This window comes from Osmia bicornis, chromosome 4 (genome assembly GCF_907164935.1).
Source record: "Osmia bicornis bicornis chromosome 4, iOsmBic2.1, whole genome shotgun sequence".
NCBI classification, from domain to species: Eukaryota; Metazoa; Arthropoda; class Insecta; order Hymenoptera; family Megachilidae; genus Osmia; species Osmia bicornis.
In genome coordinates, this window is record NC_060219.1 from 1,208,778 (window position 1) to 1,233,475 (window position 24,698).

Sequence of the window (24,698 nt, forward strand, 5' to 3'; positions counted from 1 at the left end):
AAAAAAGGAAAAACAGAAGAACACTAACTTTCTATTATCAATAAGTTCCAATGTTTAGTTTTTTTAAATAATTTGATCTTTACTATTCTAAACATGTTCGTTGTCGTACTCCACAAGCGAATTGGTTGTTACATGCCTCGGTTGAACAATCCTATCATTGTGTGATCGACAACGGACGTAGCAACATCGTCTATTATCAACTTCCCTGAGCACAAAACATATCATTTTTACATTTTGTATAATTATTCTGTACCTCATTTTTATGAAAATTGAAAAATACAGTAAATGCTGTCACTTTTTTACATTTTCTTTGTTTTGCTAAATACTATTCATGAAATGTATTATATCGAAGTAGATGTGCTGTTAGCGGCTAACAGATTCTCCGTTTCATCATTACTCATGAATAGACTGCGGGTATTTATACATTTATGGCATATGAAAGTACATAAAAACACGTAAACCCTGCGTTATATGTATGTCAAAAATCAATACAACGTATTTACAACACGAAAAATACAAGGAAATATGGAAAAGTAATGTAATATTTTCGATCGGCTTAAAAGAGAAAATATATTGTATGAAAATAAGTATCTGCAAGCTTTTACCTGATGATAAAACATAATCTTGGGACAAAGTTGACTCGATGTTAGCCATGTAACGATTATTTAGAGTTATATTTCAAGGTTTACAAATATTTTTTTAAACCTTCTCAGCATCTTCCGCGTACATAATTATACTATATGTATAATTTCTTAACAATACGAAAACTTAACTTTTTAGAATTTTATTAATATTTAATTATACATATAAGTAAAGGTTTTAGGAAGTTAGGTCCAAAAATAGCGAATTTTGACTTTTTCTTTGATTTCAAAAAAGAATTGTGTATCTGGTAGAAACAAAAGTCCACAAATCTGAGTCTTAAATAATTCGAATTCTGTTATTTAAGGATCAAAACGGAAATGTTTACATTTTCAGTGCGTAATTCACTAAGAATTAAATTAACTGGATATAAATGTAGAGGAAGTATATCTACTAATTTGAAAATATTTTTATTATGTAATAATTACGTGTTTAGTACCCAATTTGCAATACATGTGGTAACAGCGCCCCCTAATACCAATGAATATCTAACATCTAATCAGCAGTAGATACATGTGCAAGTCGCACTTGTACTCTTGGCTAGTTTAACAGTTCACAGCACATTTGCGTTAAATTCACATAAATAGTCTATGCACTACATCGAATTAGTGCAATAATAATTTGAAACAATAAAGCAGTAAAGTGAATAAATTATGAAGTGCTATTTAATTATATGTAATTATATATTCATTATGATAGACTGAATTACAGGACCACTACTAAATTGATTGAAACATCAATTATCAGTATTTTGTATTATATAATAGATTAGGTACACTACAATGTAACGCGTTTAAATTGTTAACGATCAACGATTCTGCTTAATAAATACAAGAATTTAACAATGAACAGTTCAATGTGTAATTAATATAATTGTTACAATCAACGAGCTATTAGTAACGCGTAACTAAATCATGTTATTGCCGTAATTTGAGTAATTATTAAAAACAGAACAAAATAATAATTACATATCGTTGGTTTGCAAAATTCTTAATTTTAAGATACAAATAATTAATTTTAAAAGTGCACTGTTTTTATTTAGAGTTAGGGTTTAACTTTAATTTAAAATTTGTTATTATCCTATGTTCTTAAATATTATACTATTTCTTTAGATAATGTGTATTAGGTGTACAAATTAGTTTGGCGCCTTTCGTATTACGCCTTCTTAATTACTATTTTAGTGTATTTGAAAAGAGGCGCGAAAATCCTACAATAATAACCATAAATTCAATAATTGGAGTTGCTATAACTTTTTGAAAAAAATCTCCAATTTAGAAAGAAGAGGCACCGAATTACATCGTATATGTATACGATGTATTAGATATATCTAATATTTTTCTAATAATATATAAAAGTCCTTTATTTAATGCATAAAATGTTCAATTATATTCAGGGCATTGTTATACAGTATATTTTAGGTAGGTAATTGATCAAACAATTTTTCTGATTTATTTGTCTTTAAGAGTTTTTATTTCTTAGAAATAAATGTTGAAAACCATGGTATCTTTTGAACTGGTCAAGGTAATCTAAGACATTAAGTTGAAAATATAACGTGTTACAACTGCATATGGTATTCATGACCATGTAAAGTTTTAATGCGCCCTTCGATTCGAGGACAGCAAACTGCTGGTATCGTTATTGTTATCTGGTAAAAAACTGTTTCGAAACTTGTTTAGAGTAACGTGGAAAGCAGCAACCGTGAAGCATAGCCGGGAAAGGAGAGGTAGACTGTAGAAAATTAGTTAATTAGTTTTCCCTGGCCGGATGGATGGGTGGTCGTGTTGCGGCATGGATTTTAATGTGGTCATTTTCATACTGGGGTGGTAGTGGTCGTGGCGCTGTAAGCTAAAGTAATAGGAGGACTGGCAATTTAATAGAAATGTAATCACCATTTTGATGCAAAGTAATACAACACCTCGCCCCCTATCTCCATTTCTATTGTTTCGACAACTGCTATAGTTTTTCTTACAATTTAATGGCAAAGGAAAATAGATGCAACATTTGTAACCATTTTTAGGAAAGTAATGGGTTTTAATTTAATTTAATTTAATTGTTTAAGGTCGCATACACCTCGTGGTTATTAGCGACCACTGTTGCATTTGTGGGTAGTCAAGCTATAGTGAGTCATACAGTTCATTGTCCTATAGGAAATTCACTACATTTTTGCACTGGTTGTGGCTGTTAAGCAGGGTGCGAACTTCATTGGGGAAATTATGTTTAAGTCTTTTTTTTCCGGTGTATTTGGGGCATCGCAATAGAATGTGTTGAACACTGTAGGTTTCCTCGCAGTCCGGGCATTTCTTCGGTTCTTCTTTTGTGATCAGATGGATGTGGGTTAAATTTGTATGACCGATTCTCAATCTTGTTATCCGGACTTGGTCCGCTCTGGGTAGCGATAGGGCTGGATTATCTTCGAAGATGTACTTTCTTAACGTTTTAAGGTGGGTGTGTCTCGTATTTATCCGCTGTTCATTGCGTAACGATTCCATTTGCGCTTTTAATGAGTTTTTTAGGTCCTTATAATAGACTGGTATTTGGTAATGTTCTTCCAATAGACATGCTCTTTTAGCAGCGTTATCAGCTTGTTCGTTTCCTGGTATGCCAACGTGGGAAAGAACCCATCGAAACAGTATATTTTTGTTGTTCAGTTTAGATATTTCTTCTATTGTTTGTTTTATGATGGGATTTTCTGATTTTATATTTTTTAGTGATAGAAGAGTACTCATTGAGTCAGTGTTAATACTAAAATTTGATTGGTTGGATTTTTTAATGTAGTATATTGCTTGCAGGATGGCATAAGCTTCACTCGAGAATACTGAGTAATGTTTTGGGAGTTTGATAAGTATTTCTTCTTGCTTGTCTACGATAATTGCGCATCCAGCATTGCTTTTAGATTTAGAGCCGTCTGTGAAAATATTGATACACTCTGGAAATTTGTTGAGGTTTTCCAGAAATAGATTTTTAGTGATTAGTGGGTTCGTACTATTTTTTGGGCTTGAAGCTGTTTCTGCTAGTATTTGCGGAATTTTTAATGTCCATGGCGGGGCTATGTGAACCTGGCACCCGACTTTTAAAAAATTAACTTTTTTTTTCATAAAACGGTAGTATATCGTTTGTAGTTGATTGTAGTAAAAATATTTTCGTTTGTAGTTGCATCAATTGATAAATAAACAAAATTGAAAAATTGACCAGCACCCGACATTGAAATATTTCAAATCGGTTTTTTGCATGTGATAGAGAATCGTTTGTAGTTGGAATTTGGTTTTGGTATTGGAATAACTGTAGCTTCGTGCCATTTGTTAGAAAAAACGTTTTTTTGCCATACGTAGTTGTATAATTGTGGTAAGTATTTTAGTGCTACGAGTGGGAGTTCTTTAATGAATATATTTGGTATCCCATGTGGTCCTGGACTTGAATTTTTGCAGGACGAAAGAGTAGATTGGAGCTCATTTAATTCAATTTTTAAGTTGAGGTGGTTTACTTCTTCTGGTGATGCGACATTTTCGTTGGCAATAGGTTGGTTTTCAACAGCGCGTTTAAATTCGAGGAATTGGTGGTCAAAGTTCTCATCACTAGAATTTCTTGCAAAGGTATTTGCTAGGAGATTTGCCATTTCTGTAGGGTCGGTGGAGATTTGGTTTTCAGGGGTGGTCAGAGCTGTGATTTTCGAATAATTTGATTGTCCATTTATAGATTTCAATTTTTTCCACAAAGTTTCTGGCTTTTCTTGACTTGTTAGCGATGATATCAAACGCTTCCACGATTCTTTTTTGCTTTCTTTAATTATCTTAGTTGCTATTGCTCTATTTCTTTTAAAAATTATTTTGTTAGCGTCAGTTTTATGTTTTTTGTACATTGAATGCATGTTTTTTTTCTTTTATGGCTTTCTCACATTCCTCATTCCACCATGGTACATTTCTTTTTGCAAATTTGTTTGATGTTTTGGGAATTGATTCAGCAGCTGACTCTAAAATAAGTTTTTCGAAATTTGTAAATGTTTCGTCGGTTTCGCCGGGATTTTTAAGTTTTTTATGTTTTCTTCTATATAATATTTGTATTCTATCCAGTTCGCTTTATGAAACTTCCATCGTGGCTGGGAGATTTTCGTGCAAATTTCATTTTTCCCTACTGTTATAGAAATCGGGAAGTAGTCGCTGTCGTATAGGTCTTCTATAACTGTCCATTCAAGGAGATCAGCTATACTGGGATCACAAATTGTTAGGTCTATTGCACTGAAGGAACTATTTCTGACGTTGAAGTGCGTTGGTTGCTGAGAGTTAAGGAGTATTAAGTCGTGTCTTTCAAGGATATTTTCAATTATTCTACCGAGGGCATCGGTTGAGTCTGAGCCCCATAATGTACTATGGCAGTTTAAGTCACCAAGAATTATGAATGGTTTGGGGAGTTCATCTATCAGCTGTGATAATTCATTAAGTTGTATATTGTAGCTTTTGGGCAGGTAGAGGTTGCATATGGTGATTTCTTTTTATGCTAGCATGACAGAACTTGCCACAGCTTCCAAACTGGTCCTCAGTTTGATTTCCTCACTACATATAAATGTTTTCATTTATATAGGTAGACACTCCTCCACTTGCTGACAGACAGTTTGTTCTGTTTTTGTAGTGTATTTCAAAGTCTTATATGTGTTGAAATGAAAGGTCTTTAAAATTCGTTTTTTGGATACAAATTATGTCAGGTTTTTCATCTGCAGTTAGCTTTTGAAAATAAGCAAGGTGGGCGCATGCAGCCCATTTATGTTCCATTAGAGGATTTTATCTGGCATGATTGGTATAATGTATCTTCGTCAAATAACTTGTTCTTTTGTTTCCTTTTGGTTGTTTGGTTATTCTTGGTTTGACGAATCACTTTAAAAAAGCTTTGGTGCTCTTCGACTATTTCTCTCGGGCTCGATGAGCCTTTAGTTTTTTCTAAGAGGCTTTTGAACTGGATGTAATTTAAAAGACTATTTGGTCCATCTAGTATTGTTTTGATTGGAGCTAGCATTTCATCTAATGATTTTTCATTTTTATTGGAATCGCTTTTCTTTTTTACCCTTTTCTTTTTGGGTTTTTGGTCGTTCTGGGATCTGGGATGGGTCGGAAGATTTTCGGGCATAGTGACAATTGAGTCGGTAGAGGTAATGTCTGATCTTGTTCTTTTGATTCCCGTTGTTAGTGTCTCAAGAATTGGACTAATTGGAGGTTCCATGGTTGCGATAGAGGGTTGTGTTTGGGGGGCCGTTGTAATTTCAATTTCATTATTGATGTTGTTGGTTGTTCTTTTAGTGCTGTTTTCTAAGTCTCTAGCATCCGGTCGAGGGGTCTTTTCGTTTGCTACTGGTACTTGATCTGTACAATTTATTGCTAGGTGGCCTTCTTTGTTGCAAACAAAGCATTTTAGGGAATCGGTAGATGGGTAGATGTAATATTTAGTTTCGTCGTGAACGATTTGTAGAATATTCGGTAGCTTAGATAGGTCGTCGGGATGGATATAAACCTGACGACGCGACGGAAGCTTAATATGTGTGCGTAGCCTTCAGCGGACAGACCTGGTCTAAGAAAAGAGACAGATGATCCTCTTCTTATAGTTAATTTGTCGAGAGTGTCTTCTATGTATGTGTGGGGAATCGTTGGGTAAACATTAGAGAGAATCACTCGTGCGTGTTTGGTAATAAGCGGTCTGACTTCTACAGTTGTGTTGTTAATGTTTAACTGTGTGTGTTTGCTTGTAAACTCAGCGGCGACCTCCTTACTGGCAAGAAAGAGACAAATTCTTGCGTTTGATATCTTTGACGTAAAGCGTATATTGGTTGGGCCGATTATTTCTCCAACTTTGGTTATATAGTCTTTCAGTAGTATCCCTTCTTTAGATTCGATGACGATGGCCTGACCTTTTTTGGGGAACTGGCCATTTTGGGTGGTTGCGGCGTAACTTGCGGCATGTGGAATTGCGGAACTTGGACTGTCGTGGGTAACGGGTGAAGGGTGGTTTCTGTACTCAAAAGCCATCCCGTTGTTTAAAAAAGCACCGTAGTGCAATCTTATGGAAATTTTGTTATATTCGCCGATTGACTTTTGATTCACTGCGTACTGCGAGAACGGATAGAATTTCTGAAAGGTCGTGGTACACGCTTTCCGTTTATATACACTTTCAGCACACTCAGAAACACGTCCGTTGAACTACAGTAAAATAAAGAAGCTTTATATAAGTTTTAATTCCGGGAAGCGGAGTGCACGACTGTATTCCCTGCAAAAAACTAAGATACATATACGTGTATACGTGTTTTCAGAATCGCAATAGGATCGATAGTTTTGGAGATATTCCTTCTTAAAGTTTCTTAAATTCGACCAATCAGAACACAGTTACACGATGAAATATCAGTGTATCGATGGATATTTGAAATCGAACAAAAGTGTTGCTTCGTAGACCCTTCAGGTCCCGGCAAAATAACCATCAGGTAGAAGTTATACCAGAAGCTATAAAACCGATGCCTGGTCGGCTACCCTTCATTGGGGTCGCGTACCGTTAGGCGCTCCGCAATTGAAAATTATGACCTACCTGAACCTGGCACCCGACTTTGAAAAAATCAATTTTTTTCAATTGCATTGTATTCTCCTTCGTTTGTACCCATTTGTACCACTTTCCTTTTCGTTTGTATCCTAAGGGGTGAAAAGATATAAGGGGGTGAAAATAGCCTAGCACCCCACTTTAACATTTTTTATTTCTTTCAACGCCAATTAAAAAAGAAACGTTTGTACCCGTTTGTACCACCTTCAGTTTCGTTTGTACCCCAAGGGGTTCGTTTGTACCGACGTTTGAAAAAACCTGCAAGGGGTAACATCGCCATTTTTGAAGATTTTTCAAATCTTTTTACGGGTGCTGTTTCCTAATCGTTTGTACCCGTTTGTACCACCTTCACTTTCTCCACCACCTTCTCCGAAACCAAAAAATCCTGCCCAATCATAACACTATTTTCCCTTCCGTTCTGCACATTTCTTCCTGCGTTCCCACCAGTCAGCGATAGTTCTACCCATGGACAATTTTCCTTTCTGCACTCACACGAAAACGAAAGCAGAACTCCGACAACTCTCGTAGTATTAACACCTCTGAAAACACACACACTGTCATTTGTACATCATACAGTCTGTTATTGAAATATAATTGATATTAAGCCAATCAATCGACTGAATCATTGAACGTAAAAACAATTCTCGAGTATTAAATTATTCGAGAATAGCTGAGACATTTGAGAGCGAAACAACGGTCTCAGCTCACAGTATATATTATACAAAAAGATTGCGACATTCATTTACGGATTTATTAGAAGCCACTTTTTGCAAGTCATTTTATTCCTTTATTGTTCCCCTATGAATGAAGAGATTGTTACTTTTTAAATAAAAATTTATTGATAACGCAGCTAAAAAGATTCGATCCTGAAAAAGATTCGCGACCCGATTTTGTCCTGAATTTTCGAGTACCCATACATCCCTACTATTTCGTAGTACTTTTATGTCATTAAATTGTGTTTAGATTATTACATTAAATTGGACTTCCTATATTTCGAAATTTCTCATTTGATATGCAACAACCTAATAGATACCTGTCCATCGAAGAGATGATTTTCAGGAAAGTTAACGTCCACCACATTTTACATCGCGAGAATCAATTTTCACGCGTTGGAATTACGCGCGTCTAGACGCGTTACGATATATCGATCGTTCAGTCTTTCACGTTACATTCAAGCGGTACAGTAATTTCACATGGTCAGGTCAGCTATTTCAGTACGCAGATTGTGGATTATAGATCGGCGTGAAATTTATTAATTAAACCCAAAATAAAGATTTCGTTTGATATCCAAATTCGAAGGAACGGTGTTCGTACCGTTTGCATTCCGTTTAATACACAATTATGCAATGTTTGTAAAATATTTCATAAATGGTGCATTATGAATTTCGGTATTATTCGTGTATCGTTGTCCGTTGCGCTCTTTTTCTCACGGAATTTCATTTTATATTATTTAATCGTGGCAAATGCAAAGTATGCTATCTATAATATATGTATGTATCGGTTTCTTCATGGAATATTTGCTAACCGTATATAAGCCCCTTTTTAAACATTTTACACGTATATATTCGAAGTAAATCATTTATCATTTTCAGTGATTCAAAAATTGCTTGTATATTGTTTAAAATAATTTTGTATGCTTTTAACACAAACAAAAATTGAAATTAGATATTAGTTTATGGGTATACTTGATTTTTCTTTAAATAAAAATATTGTATTTGTTTTAAATATTACATTTACAAATTATCATCATTTAATGCCCAAATTTCTTTTGCGAGTGCCTTTTTAGAATAATGTTTTTTCTTCATTTAAAATCTTGGTTGAACGTATGTATGTATTAATCCATTAACGTTTAAAAGGAAACGAGTACATGTTGCAGAATTCTTTTGTTGTTTAAATTCAGTGAATATATAATATAATGTTGACTAAGTAAATACCTTAAACTTGATTACTAGTAACGTAATTAAGTTATCTGTATTGCACTGTCGCTCAATTGTTTTTGTTTATTTTAAATTAACAGTGAAACTACCGGCGTTCAATGTGCACTGAATTTTAAATTGAAAATGGAATGAAGAGTTAAATAGATAACAAATGAAATATAAACCAGCATATATGTACAATCATTCTTTACCTTAACAAAGGTCAATATACATTTCAAGCAAAACACTTCAATGTATGAAATAGAGCGTACACAAACGAATACAGCAGGCATTTATAATAAAAATACAAAAATTTAATAAAATAACGTATATGATTGCACGATTATTTCCATTACAATTATAACAAAGAGTAAACGTATTTCACTCGAAAACGACAATGAAAAAACAATGAAAAACTTTTTAACATTCCTCGTCAAATGATGTTCTACCTGCAGTTGAAAACCGCATTCCTTCTGTGAGGAAAGAGAAATGCAAAAATAATCGAAAGCAGGATAGTGAAAAAAAAAAAATGAAGAAATAGAAAGAAAGCGATGGGCAGGTGTAAGTTTCGGCAGACAAGCGAAGCGGAGAATGCTCGAATCGCTGAAGGTGCTGAAAAATGCAAGCGTGTCTATCGCGCGACAAGCAACGCCTGTGTGCGGTGGCTTGCGGTGTGGTTGCACGGAAATTCTACTGGCGATGTCTGACTACAAACGCGGGCGAACCACTTGCTTTCCCACGCAAAAGTGCTTACGTTGCTCCACCGAAGAGAATGTTCGAGCAGGGATTGTGGAGGCAGCTGAGTTTTTGAGTCCTTCTACCATCGATTCTTTTTGCTCCCCTTGCTTTTCGATTTCTCTTCCTCTATTCCACTCTCTTTCTCCTACCCTATCCATCCTTTTTTCCCATTACCTCTTTTCTTTCTCTGGCCAAGCAAGGGAATGAGCGAACGAAATCGAAACTCGCTTCTCTTTTGTTCGCCACGTGAAAGTGCGCTCGTTATAGCGTTCCGCGCCGTAGGGAAACGTTATTGTTACTAATTTCTTTCTTGTTTTTTTCTCCACCGCCCTCGACCTCTTTTAATTTCGATTTTCAACTGGAGAAGTTATAGAACGATTCTCGTCAAGACGTACCGTTTCGCGTCAAAACACACAGGTGTTGCGGTCATAATCAGCAAGTTTCCTTTTTAACCTCACAGCATTTCTTGATAATTTTAGCTTCATATCACGAATAGCTTTCCAGGCAATTAGTGTTAATTTTTTGAAAAATAGGGCAAAATGCAAGAAAGGAATAGTCTTAAATATGTGCATAAAGTTTTATATATTATTAATATACTTTATTTGCGAATACGATATTCATGCAAATGCATGTTTTGCATGTTTTAGATAAACGGCTGATGAATAAATATGTTACAGGTTTCTTACATATTTTATATACTTTTCTTTTGATATCAGGTCTATTTGTAATGATTTATGAATTATGAACTGTGATTCATAATACTTTCATGTTACAACTGTCTTATCATTAATTTACATTATATTGTAGTAAGCCTGTTTAATATGAATTCAATAATATTTAGATAAATGTAAACGGTATCATTATTTGTTGAACAGTGCAATTGTATTGAAATCTTAGTTTAATATTAATACGATGCTTAACCCTTGAGCGATATCTGGGTCAATCAAGACCCAATTTTACAAAACATATAGAAGGATATTAAGTTAAAGTTGAATGTATAATTTTCAAACGAAAAAGTTTCACGAGTATGTATATTGCAAAATAATTTTCGGAGGAACAGTGTAAAATTTAGAAAATGAAAATCATATAAATTAAAGAGATAAATTAGATTACAAGATTATATTATAAAAATATTAGAAAAGATTACAAAATTAAATTAGAGTTGGGTCTCTAAAGCAACAAGTTCTAAGCAAGTGATGATTAATAAGTGGATTAGTGGAATATCAGACATACCATAATTTTTTATATCGAGAGGAATATTACTAATTCTGAAGCATATAACAAACAGACCCACTGCTGTTCATAACAGAAATGTGCAGTGATGTAATTATTCAAAAATAAATACCAATAGCTAACAGTCAAACAGAAATCAATTTTATAACGACTTATATCTAGCGGTGATAACTGTAAGAATACCTTAGATATTATTAAAAAGAATATTAATAAAGAAATATTATTAAAAAATTGCAAAAATTTTGAATGATACGTCTATAAAAAGATTATAGAGAACGTTTCAACATGATACTAAAGTGAATTCAAATATGCTAATTAAATACATCTTGTAATATAGAAGGATCATCCTATTTGAATTAATTTTTTCTGATAAAACGGTTCAAATTATAAGAAGTAAAAGTGTAAGATACATAAATTTCTGATATACTCTTGAAATTGTTTCATTTATCTTTTGTTGAAAACATTTACATTATTCAAAACATACAGGCAAAGCAAATAAATATTTCGGTACCATAAATACACCGTTTTAGATATGTAAATATTTGCAGTCATTTTTTGAAATAATATGTCATTAAATTCTGTTACTATATTCAATTATCAACAAAAATTACACGACGGTTATTTTTCAAAAGCGTATGTAAGTACAAGGTGTCTTCAAAATATTATAGGATTCCAAAATCTCAAATTTTCTTTGCGAAAACAAGTCGAAAATTCCTTTACTATTTTGCAATCTGCGAAATGAATTTCTCTTAAGTCCATTTACCGTTTGAGCCATTTGCTATAAAAGTGGAGTATACCTTAGTTTATTTTCATCTGGATGGCAAATTGATTATAAATTAAAATTTCATGTTCAATAAAAGCTAAAACAGTATTAAGTTAAATTTTCAAAAATCGACTTGCCTTACTTTCATTAAAAAGGGCTCCTTACATGGGCGTCCACAAAACTGGGGAGGGGGGGCAATCGGGGCACTTCTCCCCCCTTGGATAGAAAGAGAGTCGGATGTCGGTACAACTATCTTGTACCTATCTCGAATTGTTCTTGACTCTCCTTTTCTTTCACACGGCTATAGCATACATTCGTTAATCTAGAAGTGATATTTTATATCATTCCCCCCTCCCTAAAAAAAATCCTGCGAATGCCCATGGCTCCTTATATTAAACTGATGCAGGTTATATTATTATACATGTGCCGCGTTTTAGTGTTTTCTTACTTTTAACAACGCAAAGTTCTAGTTTCCGAAACATTGTCATTAGCATAACTGGGATCTTTTTCTAAGGAAGACCAGGTCTTTTCGAATTTTTTCATTAAAACTTTGGAATTTTGAAGTTTTGAAATTCTGGAACATTAGAATCTCAAAATTTTAGAATGATGAGGAGATCAGTTCACACGTGTATGTGTGTGCGGGTGTATAGGGGAGGACTCTGTTCTGTATTTAGTTACGCCATTGTATCATAAAATACTGATAGTTTTAGATCACACTGTAGCCGAACTTGAATTAATATTTCTATTGTTTAATGAAGAACCTGTCAAGGTTCGCTCATTTACTTACTAAATCTTTTTCTAATCTTAACGCTCCTGTAATATCTGTTATAGTATCAAAAGAAATCTTGATTTTTGTATTTTCGCCACTTGAGCAACGCATTATGCGTTCGATTCGAAATCCAAAGCACGAATTTCACGCGTTGCGATCGTAAACGTAATATTATCGCGGAAGTTTTCAAATGATACCTCGAAATATAGGATGATATTCCGTTGCACATGCGAACGATTCGGTTTCTCACGCAGAAATGCTTACCAAGCTCCGAGCGTCATGTGAAACAACGCTGTTCTTGCAAATTCTATTCCACGCTTCCTATCTGCTTCCAGAATATGACGAGTACGATCGTTGTGTGAGTTGAAGGGACACTGGAACGATTATTGGATAGATGTCGATGATATATCAGTACATAGAACAGAGGTAAAATACGCAGTACGGGCAAATGTGAAAGTTGGAAATGCGAATATCGAGCGGTAACACAAACAAACAGAATAAACAAAATGATGTTGGAATAAATGTACTTTGGGAATACGAGTGCTTGATAGGAATATAACGTATTGTTTTAACAAATTATTAGGTCATTAAGCATGAAATGTCCGATTACCTAAAGTACCAAGTTCGACACTTGATATCTCTATTGTTTCACTTTGATCGTTCTTTGTTTCTTTTTTTTCTATTGGTGAGGTACGTCTTTAGTCTTTCAGACGCACGTTTCGATTTGTAATTATCTGTCGAACTGCCTTTTGCAGATTAAATTCTGTAAACCATGGATAAGTCCAAAATTCGCGTTATTTTCGAATATGAATTCCTTCTTGGAACTAATTTAGCGCAAACAGCTCCAAGTGTCAACGAAGTGTTTGGCAAAGATGTGGCTAATGGACGCATAGTACTTCGATGGTTTGAGGAATTCCGATCCGGCGATTTTGATCTTTAAAATGAACCACGCGGGCGACCTGAAAGCAAGAATAATGATGAGCTGAAAGCTGCAGAATATTTTTCCCTCCATTTTGAGAGCGGCATTATGTAGGGGCTAACGGCCCCTCTTTCTGCCCAACGAAAGTTAGACATGTGCGTCTTTTTTCAAATCTCGTCTATTTTAGTTTTTTACATTACTTCTTTATATTTGTGCCATACTCTTATTTTCCATTCATACATTTCGCTTATTCATTATTCATTTTTGCTATCCGCTATTCATTACCAACAGCACACGGTAACCCATCTTTTGGCGAAACACCGTACCCACTTATTGTTAGCTTGACTTTGGTGATTTTACGGGTAGCGGTATAGCCTAATTGGCTAAGGCCGTTGACAGCAAAATTTGATGTTAGTATTCCAACAATATTAAACCACTTAAAACAAATCGATAAGATTAAGCGCTGAAGAAAATCGGACATTTCATACTTAACACGTTGACTGCCGTGGGGGTCACCGGTGACCGGCACTCGACTTCGCTACACTGCCGTGGGGGCCACCGGTGACCGGCGGCGCGGTCAATACAAAAGTACGTAATTATGGTAAATATGGATACTGATCAATTTTTTAATAATACCATTGCTACTATAATGGTTTGAAGAAATTAATGCAATATATAACATACAAAACTAATCGTAATGATTGCCTACAGCGCCGTGGGGGTCACCGGAGACCCCCACCACGAAAAATGCTTCAAACATGATTTTATAACTCATATTATTTGCTGGAAACAATATTTCATCATAATATGCATCGCATAATGAAAAGTTAATGTTGGCGCCTCGGACAAACCATGGAAAATCCGTCTGGCAGTCAACGTGTTAATGATCCCCGAAACAGCAGAGCCTAGATCAATCGTGACCTAAACTTACAAAACATATGCAAGGATATTAATCGCAGGTTAAATGTATACTTTCTAAAGGAACAGCGTAAACTTGAAAAAATAAAAATAATATGAAATGCAAAATTAAATTAAAATTGGGACTTTCTTCATGGCTCGCTTTCCCATAGTTAATGTTGTGAACATTGTTATGTACGCACCATCTTGCTGCACACAAGATTACAACGCGTGACTTTAAATACGTTAAAAGTGCAAGTCGCGAGTGAGTTAAACTGATCGTGTTGCCTTTTTGATGTAAAGCTGTCGGTTTGCTGGTTATAAGCCTTCTGCCCGCTGCGCTTTACCTCTTTATTTTCCAGGAAAACATAGAGGGGTGGAATTTTCCTAACGTATTGACCTTTGAAGTAGTTTTATGCTACGATAACGAAAGGTCACGTGCAACAATTGCGAACGTAGAAGTCTAATAGAGCTGCTGGTTTACTACGCTCTATTGGAAAAAAAAATTTAAACCAACATGACATACAAATTACGTACATATACGTATATTAATTTTTGTATACATTACTGTTTTTTTAGCCTGTATTTTTCCAGTATTTTAAATTTCTTAGCTGCAGTGGGTGATCATATTATTATGAACAGTTCGAAATTACCACTTATTTGAAATTTCCTTTTTATTGCAAAACTTACTGTTATATTTTTATTATTATGATATTGCTATATTTTACAGCTTTTATAATTTAAAACACATATAATGTTAATATTTGGTCACGCCGTCTTTCCATATTTTTTCGGCAATTTTCTAGCATTTTTGGGTCGTGATGCCATACGAATATAATTTTGTCAATCAGTTGTTGTTTGTTAGTTATTGTCTCTGATGCAATGCGACGCTTTAATAATTTCCATAGTTTCCAGGCCACGGTAAAACGTGAATTTTTTTATTAGTTAGGTAGGCTGTTACGGTTTTTGCTGGAAAGGGTATATTTCACTTTTATGGAATACATAATAGCACCGGTAACATAAAATATGTAAGTTTTCCATCTGTTCATAATAATTTTATCACCCACTGTATGTACAAACCACTGTAACCGTTATAAAAGTATAAAATATTGTTTCATCCTGAATAATGAGAGGATTTATAAACGTTCTTGGGACATTTATAATGTTATTATGCAATGAAACTGTTTATATTTATTCTGTCATAATACAAATAAAATAAATAATAAACAGTTCTTGTATATCATCTAAAAAATGCTGTAAGGAACACATACTTCTATCATATATTAGCGTTAATGTTTCAGAAGTGTAAGATTTTATAAGAAAGACATCTGTTTTAGGTACTGCTTGCTATTATTATAAGATAATTAGCCATTTTCTTTAACTTAGAATCATTTAAATACAATAACATATTTCTCATACAAAAAAGTAAGTTTAATTTTATTTAATTTTAATGACTTTACTATTTGTTGTAAACAGTAGATAATAAGAAAACGAACTCTGTTCGGGAAGTATTGTCCACCGATGACAAGAAATCTCGCGTGACAGCACAGGGACAAGAGGGGATGCTTCGCATATATCGACTGACCCCCTAGTTTTACACGAGTCTAATTAGTATATGTGACCGCTTTGACCAATCATAGTCACGACTGAAAGGTCGTGTGAGTTCAGGTTGGGTCACACCAATCAGATTGCATTATTCTCATAGGACTTCTTGTGATTGGTGGACAGTGCACACTAGAAGCAATGGTGATGGATTTCGAAAGACAATAGTCGTAACACTATTATACGAATAGTATATTTTTGAATTGTTGAAAAGCAGCCACGGAATGAATGGTACTAGACAACGATAGTCGCGTGAAATGAAACTTAACCGACATTCACGTGTTGGTTTCGTGTAAACGGCTGCGGGAGGTTCTAAAAATATCATTGTTAGAATATGCAGCGGATGTGAATTATAAACGAGCGTCTTACGAGCAGATAAAGTTTGAATCTTTATATCGCTTACTCCGACAATGCCGCGTTGTTTCTTTTCCTATATTTGTGCTTGTGTTTAATTCGTTTTCAAAATTGAAGAATTTAAAAAGAGAAGTCTAAAATGGAATTAGAGATAATTGTCGTTCACAAAAGTTTTCATATATCCTATAACAAAGCCATTAATTTGAAATAAATAATAATTTGTTTCTGTAGTAACATCATTGGCGTAACTTGGACCTTCTTCTCGGGTGGGCATGTCTATCAAAAATTTTGAAATTTTAAAAATCTGGAATTTAGAAAGCTTGAAATTTTGGAATTCTAAAGATTTGAAATTCCAGAATTTTTGAACCTTACAATTTTTGAAATAGTAAAGATCCGTATGGGGGAAGAGGCAATTCAGATTTTTAGGGGGGCCAGGCCCTTCTTCAACTATACCTATGTAGTTACGCTAATTAATAACATATTTACCTATTTATTAACGTATAGGATATAATATAGTATCTCAAACAGTTTGCTCTTCATCATAGTCTCTAAATTCAAATAATATACAACACGTTTAGGATTATTTGAAAATCAATATAATATAGCTGATATAGTATCTCTCAGATAAAACACTTAATTCAAATTGGCATCTCACATTAGCATAATATTAATGATACTTAAAATGATTCCTTATATTTTGAATTATTCAAGTATATTAAATTTATAATCACTGTATTAAAACAAAAAGACAACGTGATTGACATAGTAAAATTTCTATAAAAATTGCCTAATAATATTAAACAGTATCGTAATTGTTTAAAAATTCTGAAAGGTACTCACTGATTATTTCAGTTGTTAAAAAAATTGAGGGTTAGTTCATATATGAATAAGGTAAAAAATATCTGTTAAGAATCAGAAATGCACACACAAAGTATTGCTATAATGTCAGTAATTTGTATTATTTCGGATATTTTTAAAGACGTGGCACAACTTTATTGACAACAATTGACATACAGCATGTCAGAGTTTGTTTTAAAATCAGTCTCAGTTTGCTGTAACAGCCCGTCTACATTAAGAGCATTAATAAAGAATATGTACAGTCATTTTTATCAAAGTTTAAACATTAAATTGGTATAGTACGATATATGATAAATGATATTTTACTTCATTTTTTTTTTTTTTTTTTTTTTTTTCATAAATGTCTTGTTTCATGCGCAACAGCCTAATACAATTTTTTAGATACATTTATTTTTTTAATTATTTTGTTTTTGATAATAACATTCTTTAAGTTCTCATAAAATTAACTTCCACATTGTTCTGAAATACCTGAAGTTCCAACTTGTACGTGATATTTGAACGCGTGCTTCTTTTCAGAGTTACTTTTTCAGCGATTTCGTTGATTATAGTACAAGTCCGGGTCAGTAATTGGTCCGTTGTTTCTTGTTCTCTCTGCTGTTCTCCAAACACAGAGGTCGGATTTTTTATCGGCACTCGTGCTAATGAGACGTCGCGTCTATTCAATGATTCTCTCTAATTATTTTGCTGCGCGATACTCGAAACTCGTTACGTTTCCACTGTGGTGAGCTTTTGCAAAAGAGAAATGAGGAAAAAAGTGGGAAAAACATAACATTTCGTCCGGGTTCTGCTGGTGGACTCTTCAATAAGTCGAATTTACATTGGTATAGTGAATGGGTAGTAACTTGGACCCCTAACTTATAAGATAGCTACTAACTTACACGAAAGGCTTGTGAATGGACGGACTCCTTAGATTTAGATGAAACTTTATAATTTCGTACAATAGCCAGAAATAACAAATATAAGTACATTGTTTTTAACTACAGTAACTCAAGACTAATGAATGAAACTATGTTCGAAAGTATGTTCTGTACATAAAGAGATTATATACTTAATTATTATACATTCCTGTCGTATATTTCCTTTTTTCTTTCTAATAGAATAGCTACATAAAAACAAAAGTAAATTAACATGAACAGTATCGAGCAAAGTAGACTTTTTTAAGAGAAATGACGATATAGGGGCAGCAGGAATTTTCAAAATCCTAATTTTGACGATATTAGTATTAATAGCGATTTAGAAATAAAATAACATAATTCTTAATTATTACGCATTATAAAATTTATTAAATAACTGAAAAGTATGAGAAACAAAATAAATATTAATTCAAATTTTCTCGCATAAGGGCAGCCTCCTTCTGTACTCTTCGTTGCTGGTAAGTTGCCGTCTAATCAAAGGGTCTAGCCGTATAAGCATAGTGAATCGGCCCCAGCAACAATTTCGGTTGATATTTATACCACATAATGCTTTTTGCCTAAACAACAATTGAGGGTATTTTCAACCCCCTACCCCCTCTGATAAGGGAGATATGAGGGTAAAACCCTAAAACTTTACTATTTTTTTTCTCGGAAACTATTTAAGATATTTGAACACATTAAAGTGCAAATAGCAGGTATTCATTAGCTGTATTTCATACTTTTTTTCAAAATTTTTATCCGTTGATTAAAGGTTGAAAATTAATAAATAAATTTTTGAAAGTGATTTTTATAAACAATCCCTTGAGTGACACCCACCGAAAAAATTAAGAATAATCCTTTACTATTTAGCTATTATCTGTAAAAGTTTCAAGAGTGTCGGATTGGTACATCATAGTTAAAAAAAAATAAAACCAATGCAACGCCCTTTCATAAGGCAAAGCCAGGCTGAACGCTAGAGGCGCTCAACCTAACCGACCTATAGGGGAATAGGAGGCCGCGTCGACCAGCCACGTTTCTCATACCAGAAACAGCTCTCAGAAAAGTATGAACTCTTCTTTCTCTAAACTGTGTGTTAGTTAACAGTCATTTATTTAAATAATATATTAATAATTTACATTTTTTAATTAAGTTTTCTAATCTTAACTTTTAACGTCCGTGTTTTCACGGTGTTCCTTGTTTTAAGTATGTGGGAGCCCTAAAAAGAGCTGATTGTGTTGTACGTTACAAATGGCTCCCTTATATAAATGCAACTAAGGTGTTTCTCGTTTTTAAGCCCTAAAACGAGCTGATTGTGTTATGTATCACCAGATTGAAGTAGATGATTTGAAAAAGAATACTCGAAAACTTTTTTTAAAAGAACACGCTTATAAATAAGTTTTAATCTTCGTCGGTATTTTCATCAATAACTGGAATAATGTTAGTTTTATCAAATAAGTGAGTTAAAATTTATGACATAATTAACCCTTTTCAGGGCGCCCATATACTTAAAACGAGGAAGACCTTAGTTACAACTATTCACAGGTACCAGCTATAATTTAATTAAAAGTAACACGTACGTGAAAAGGTAAAGACGGAAATAGCTATAGAAGTCTATGTTCTTTACAACGTTGAATAGAATGATATTGCAGTTGTCTGTGATACCTTCTTCGACTAGTAAAAGGACAACTAATGGCATCTAACATAGTGCCATTGTTCAAGACATGATATAAATCTGTGATTTAGGGCTCTCACATATTTAAAACGAGGAACGCTGTGAAAACACGCTGTGAAAAATTTAAATTATTAATATATTATTTAAATAAATGACTGTTAACTAACACACAGTTTAGAGAAAGAAGAGTTCATACTTTTCTGAGAGCTGTTTCTAGCATGAGAAACGTGGCTGGTCGGCGCGGCCTCCTATTTCCCTATAGGTCGGTTAGGTTGAGCGCCTCTAGCGTTCAGCCTGGCTTTGCCTTATGAAAGGGCGTTGCATTGGTTTTATTTTTTTTTAACTATGATGTACCAATCCGACACTCTTGAAACTTTTACAGATAATAGCTAAATAGTAAAGGTCTAAATAGTCTTAATTTTTTCGGTGGGTGTCACTCAAGGGATTGTTTATAAAAATCACTTTCAAAAATTTATTTATTAATTTTCAACCTTCAATCAACGGATAAAAATTTTGAAAAAAAAGTATGAAATACAACTAATGAATACCTACTATTTGCACTTTAATGTGTTCAAATATCTTAAATAGTTTCCGAGAAAAAAAATAGTAAAGTTTTAGGGTTTTACCCTCATATCTCCCTTATCAGAGGGGGTAGGGGGTTGAAATTGCACACAATTGTTGTTTAGGCAGAAAGCATTATGTAGTATAAATATCAACCGAAATAGTTGCTGGGGCCGATTCACTATGCTTATACGGCTAGACCCTTTGTTGACCTACCTCCAGTCACACGTATTATGTTTATTGGCCGAGGCCCTTACAGCCACAAATCTATCGCGTGACGAACGTCGCTAACGACAGGCATTGAAACAGAATGAGATGAAGCGATAGCGAGCGATTATTCGGACGCATTGATGTAGACGTAGATTCGGGGTTTACGTTATTAAGAAAACAGGAGAATTTTTACACTTTCCATAATGTAATTTCCATAAATTTTGCATAATAACAAAAAATCGCATGTTTATATAATTGAATATATCTTCCGCAAATATGGAAATTTTACGCCTATGCAATGTGACCGCTGACTTCTCAAGTTACGGATTTTTGGAGGGGATTAGGTAGAGCAAACGCACAGTCCCCTTGCCCCTCTGTCGGAGCAGTTTGTCGGTGCTCGGCAACTTACCAGCAACGAACAGTACATCATCATACTGCTTGGAAACACCTACCAGAAGGGCCAGAAACGGGTGGAGATGGGGGCATTGCCATTTTTTCTGTGAAAGCTTACCATGATGGATATTGTACGATTATAAAATAATATTAAAATTGTTTTACTGTATGTACATCGCACAAATTATCCGCATATCATTTGCCATTAGTTGAGAACCGCTGCTTTAGAATTTAACCTTCAAAGACATTTGCGTAATTAGGATTCTTTTCTAGGATGCGGCAGATTCATTAACTTTACAAAAAAGTTCAAGTGTTTAATATTACGTGATTTTAACTTAATATTGGTGACTTAATAAAGGGACCACGCGGCTTGGTTCAAAGAACCGACTTACACTTTACGCTCTCGATACGTTAACGCGTTCATCAAACATTGTAACTAACACTTGTTACCAGCACGTCATTTTGATGCTTACTGTACGGATAGTGAAAGGGTCGTAGGTTGTTCTACAACCAAATTGCTATGTCACTAGTCACACAAAATTGGTTTGGCGTGGGATACGTGGTAGCCATCCTACCACGCCTAAACGCTTTTGACAAACTAAATTGTTCATTTGACTGTTTATAAACAGCAATTGATATCTAATGTGTCAACTTGTTGATTATTGTGTAAACGTTCCTTTTTATAAACTATAACAACTATAACTTAGCTTTTTAACGAAAAGATCATAAAGCAACTGTTAAAAGAAAAATTTAAGATTTAAGATTTAACAATTAATGTGTAGTAGGAGTAGGTCAAAAAATTGAATTTTTATGCTGAGTTGTATAAGATTATATTGTTAGGTGCATCCATAATTAATCTGATACCATTACTACCTTATGGTTTACTGTTTTAAATTTGAATATTTTTCCGAACTTTTCAGAATTCGAAAAGTGACGGAGGAATATAATAACGATAGAAATTACTTCAATAATTGGAGTTACTATGACTTTTTAGAAACAAATTTTCAATTAAGAAAACAGAGAAGACACCAAATTAGTTTGTACACCTAATGTAATCATTATACTTTCATTTCGCTTTTCCTCGTGATATTTCAAATTTTAGCAGATGGATAATTCTTTTTCGCTTATTGTTATTTGAACACAAGAGGCCACATTAAGTGAATTATTAGAAAACGTTGTATTCGAAATCGTGTATCTTATTTGAATATACGATAATACTGTATCTGATTTCAGTGAGACAGTTTTTAAATCAGCAGTTCCCGAGTATGTACTGTGCGTTGCAGCTAAGTTGCCGTCCAATCAAATTCGTTGACCTGCCTCCAGTCACACGTATTATGTTTATTGGCTGAGGCCCTTACATCCACAAATCTATCGCGTGACGAACGTCGCCAAGGACAGACATTGAAACAAAATGAGATGAAGCGATAGCGAGCGGCGAGTTGAATGTATTGGCGTAGAGGTAGATTCGGGGTTTACATTAAAGAAAACAGGAGAGTTTTTACACTTTCCATAATGTAATTTCCATAAATTTTGCATAATAACAACCGTTGTCAAGAACGAGTATTATAAAAAATCCATTAATATCCTGAAAAAATCGCATGTTTATATAGTTACAGAGGTGCCCACTTAAGCGTCCACAGTCGGGACCGAATACGGACGCTTAAATGGGGAGGTGACTTCTGCGAATTCAACTGAACAAAGGAAAAGAGATGAGTGCGAGTAGGATACCTATATTCTATACATGTGAATGCGGCGGTCAATTCGAACGTCATTTGTCATTCCGAATCCATGATTGTAAGGCCGCGATTCCACATGCGTGAAAACTTCGCATGTGTGGAACTTCTGTTTCCAAGAACTGATGGGGATAGCGACGGACTCTTATGTGGGCAAAAATGCGGACGCCTAACTGGGCACCTCTGTAAATGTACCCCCCGCGAATATGAAAATTTTACGCCTATGCAATGTGACCGCTGACTTCGTTACGGGTTCCTGGAAGGGATTAGGTGGAGCCAAAGGTACAGAATAATACTTACATAACGTTTTACTTTTTACACCGACATTGCGTCGTCGGGTGGACCATCCTTTGACGCACCAGAATGAAAAATCTGAAAACAATTGAGGACACCAATCATGCTAATATCTAACTACAGTAAAAGTAAAAATCTAGTGTCTCGAAAGCTTCTACCCGAAATCTCAATTTTTCGACTTTTTTTTGCGTTTTTGATTTTTCACGTCTAGGATTTGCAAACGAAAAATCTGGAAAAATTTACAATCATAAAGAAACATGGCTAGAATATTCTAGAAATTTTCAGATTTTTTGAATGCCATTAAATAGGGAAAATATGGCAAAAACTACTTTTTCTTTCTTACCCTGTAACTGCCCTCCCGGTTGAGGTACAGGGTTGAAACTTGATGTACCGTGGTTTTTTGGGATATACTATCGAATGGTGCATTGCGAAGCAAATTCGGCTCAAGGGCACTTTTGACTATCGTATCCTACTATACCCTTTGCATTGATTTATTTCAATGTACGGATATTTTTACTGCCTGCTGCACGTTACTTAAATTAACACGCTTATTGCAAGCAGGTTCTGTATTATACTTACTTTTATTCTATGCGAGGAAATTTCTCACTGACTACTAAGTTACTTGTTAAACTGACATTTTCATCATTTTTTTACTGTTTTCGTCGAAATAGGCATTAATCGAATTCTTGAAATATAAGCTAACAAAACACAGATAAAACGTACAAAGTTCATTCATCCACTCCAATTTCTTCTCGAATATATTTAATTAACGTTACGACCAAACCCCGTGTCGGCTCTTCACTATTAGTTTTAAGTAAGCTTATCGTTCAGTAGGAAAAACGTTCCGATTTGAAAGGAATAATTGTTTTTTTTTTAAGTTATAAACCATCTAAAATTATAATTTTGGAGTCAATAGTTCTGCAGCTCAGAAACAATCTGAACTGACCTGTGGTAATAATAAGTTTATGATGCCATCGAACAGTTTAACTTTCTAGAAATATTTTCGTATCGATTGCCAACTTCTACTGCCTTGGAATTAGCATATTTAATTTTCGGGTCCTTTATTCTCAGCATGTTTTGTCAGAGTTGAAAACGCTTTTTCATTTTATTGCCTGCCACGGTCACTTTTCAGCCACGTAGAATTTCCCTGATATCACAGGGATAACGTCGGTACCTGGGACTCCAGTTAGTTTGAAGGTGGTGGCCAGTGAATTACCACTGCCTAATGTTCCACCAATGATACAAATTAACCAAAACCGATCTAACCAATCCGTGGAGCTTACTCCTATCAAATCACCCCTTCCGAGGTGACTTAAAATCGAAATTTGTCAACAACCATCGCATCAAAAAAAACCTATCGTTTCAAATTCTATCGGTTTCTGCTTGTCGTCAATAAACGAGCCTTGCAACTGTTGTGATAAAAAAATAAACGACTTAATCTACAACTAGTGTATCAACTCAATCGATTCATTTCGTATAGACTTCACCTCGTTAATTCGAAATTAAGTCAGAGCTCACGACGAGTGTCCAAATTCACGGAGTTCAACAGTTAAAAATTCTACATTTTTCCCAAAGACGGTGTTAAACACTTAATCGTGAAGTGTAGTTGATACTGAAACATTTAATTGTTTAAATATTTCAATATTGCTGTTAAATATTGTCCAACATTGTATCACAGCATTTTGGT

General features: G+C 34.3%; 1 protein-coding gene across 8 annotated transcripts in view; it reads left to right on the forward strand.

Moving 5' to 3' along the window:
• The window catches only part of LOC114877910 (CUGBP Elav-like family member 2), a 761,531-nt gene that overhangs the window by 18,021 nt on the left and 718,812 nt on the right, over nucleotides 1–24,698 (forward strand). The gene's annotated exons all lie outside the window — the stretch shown is intronic.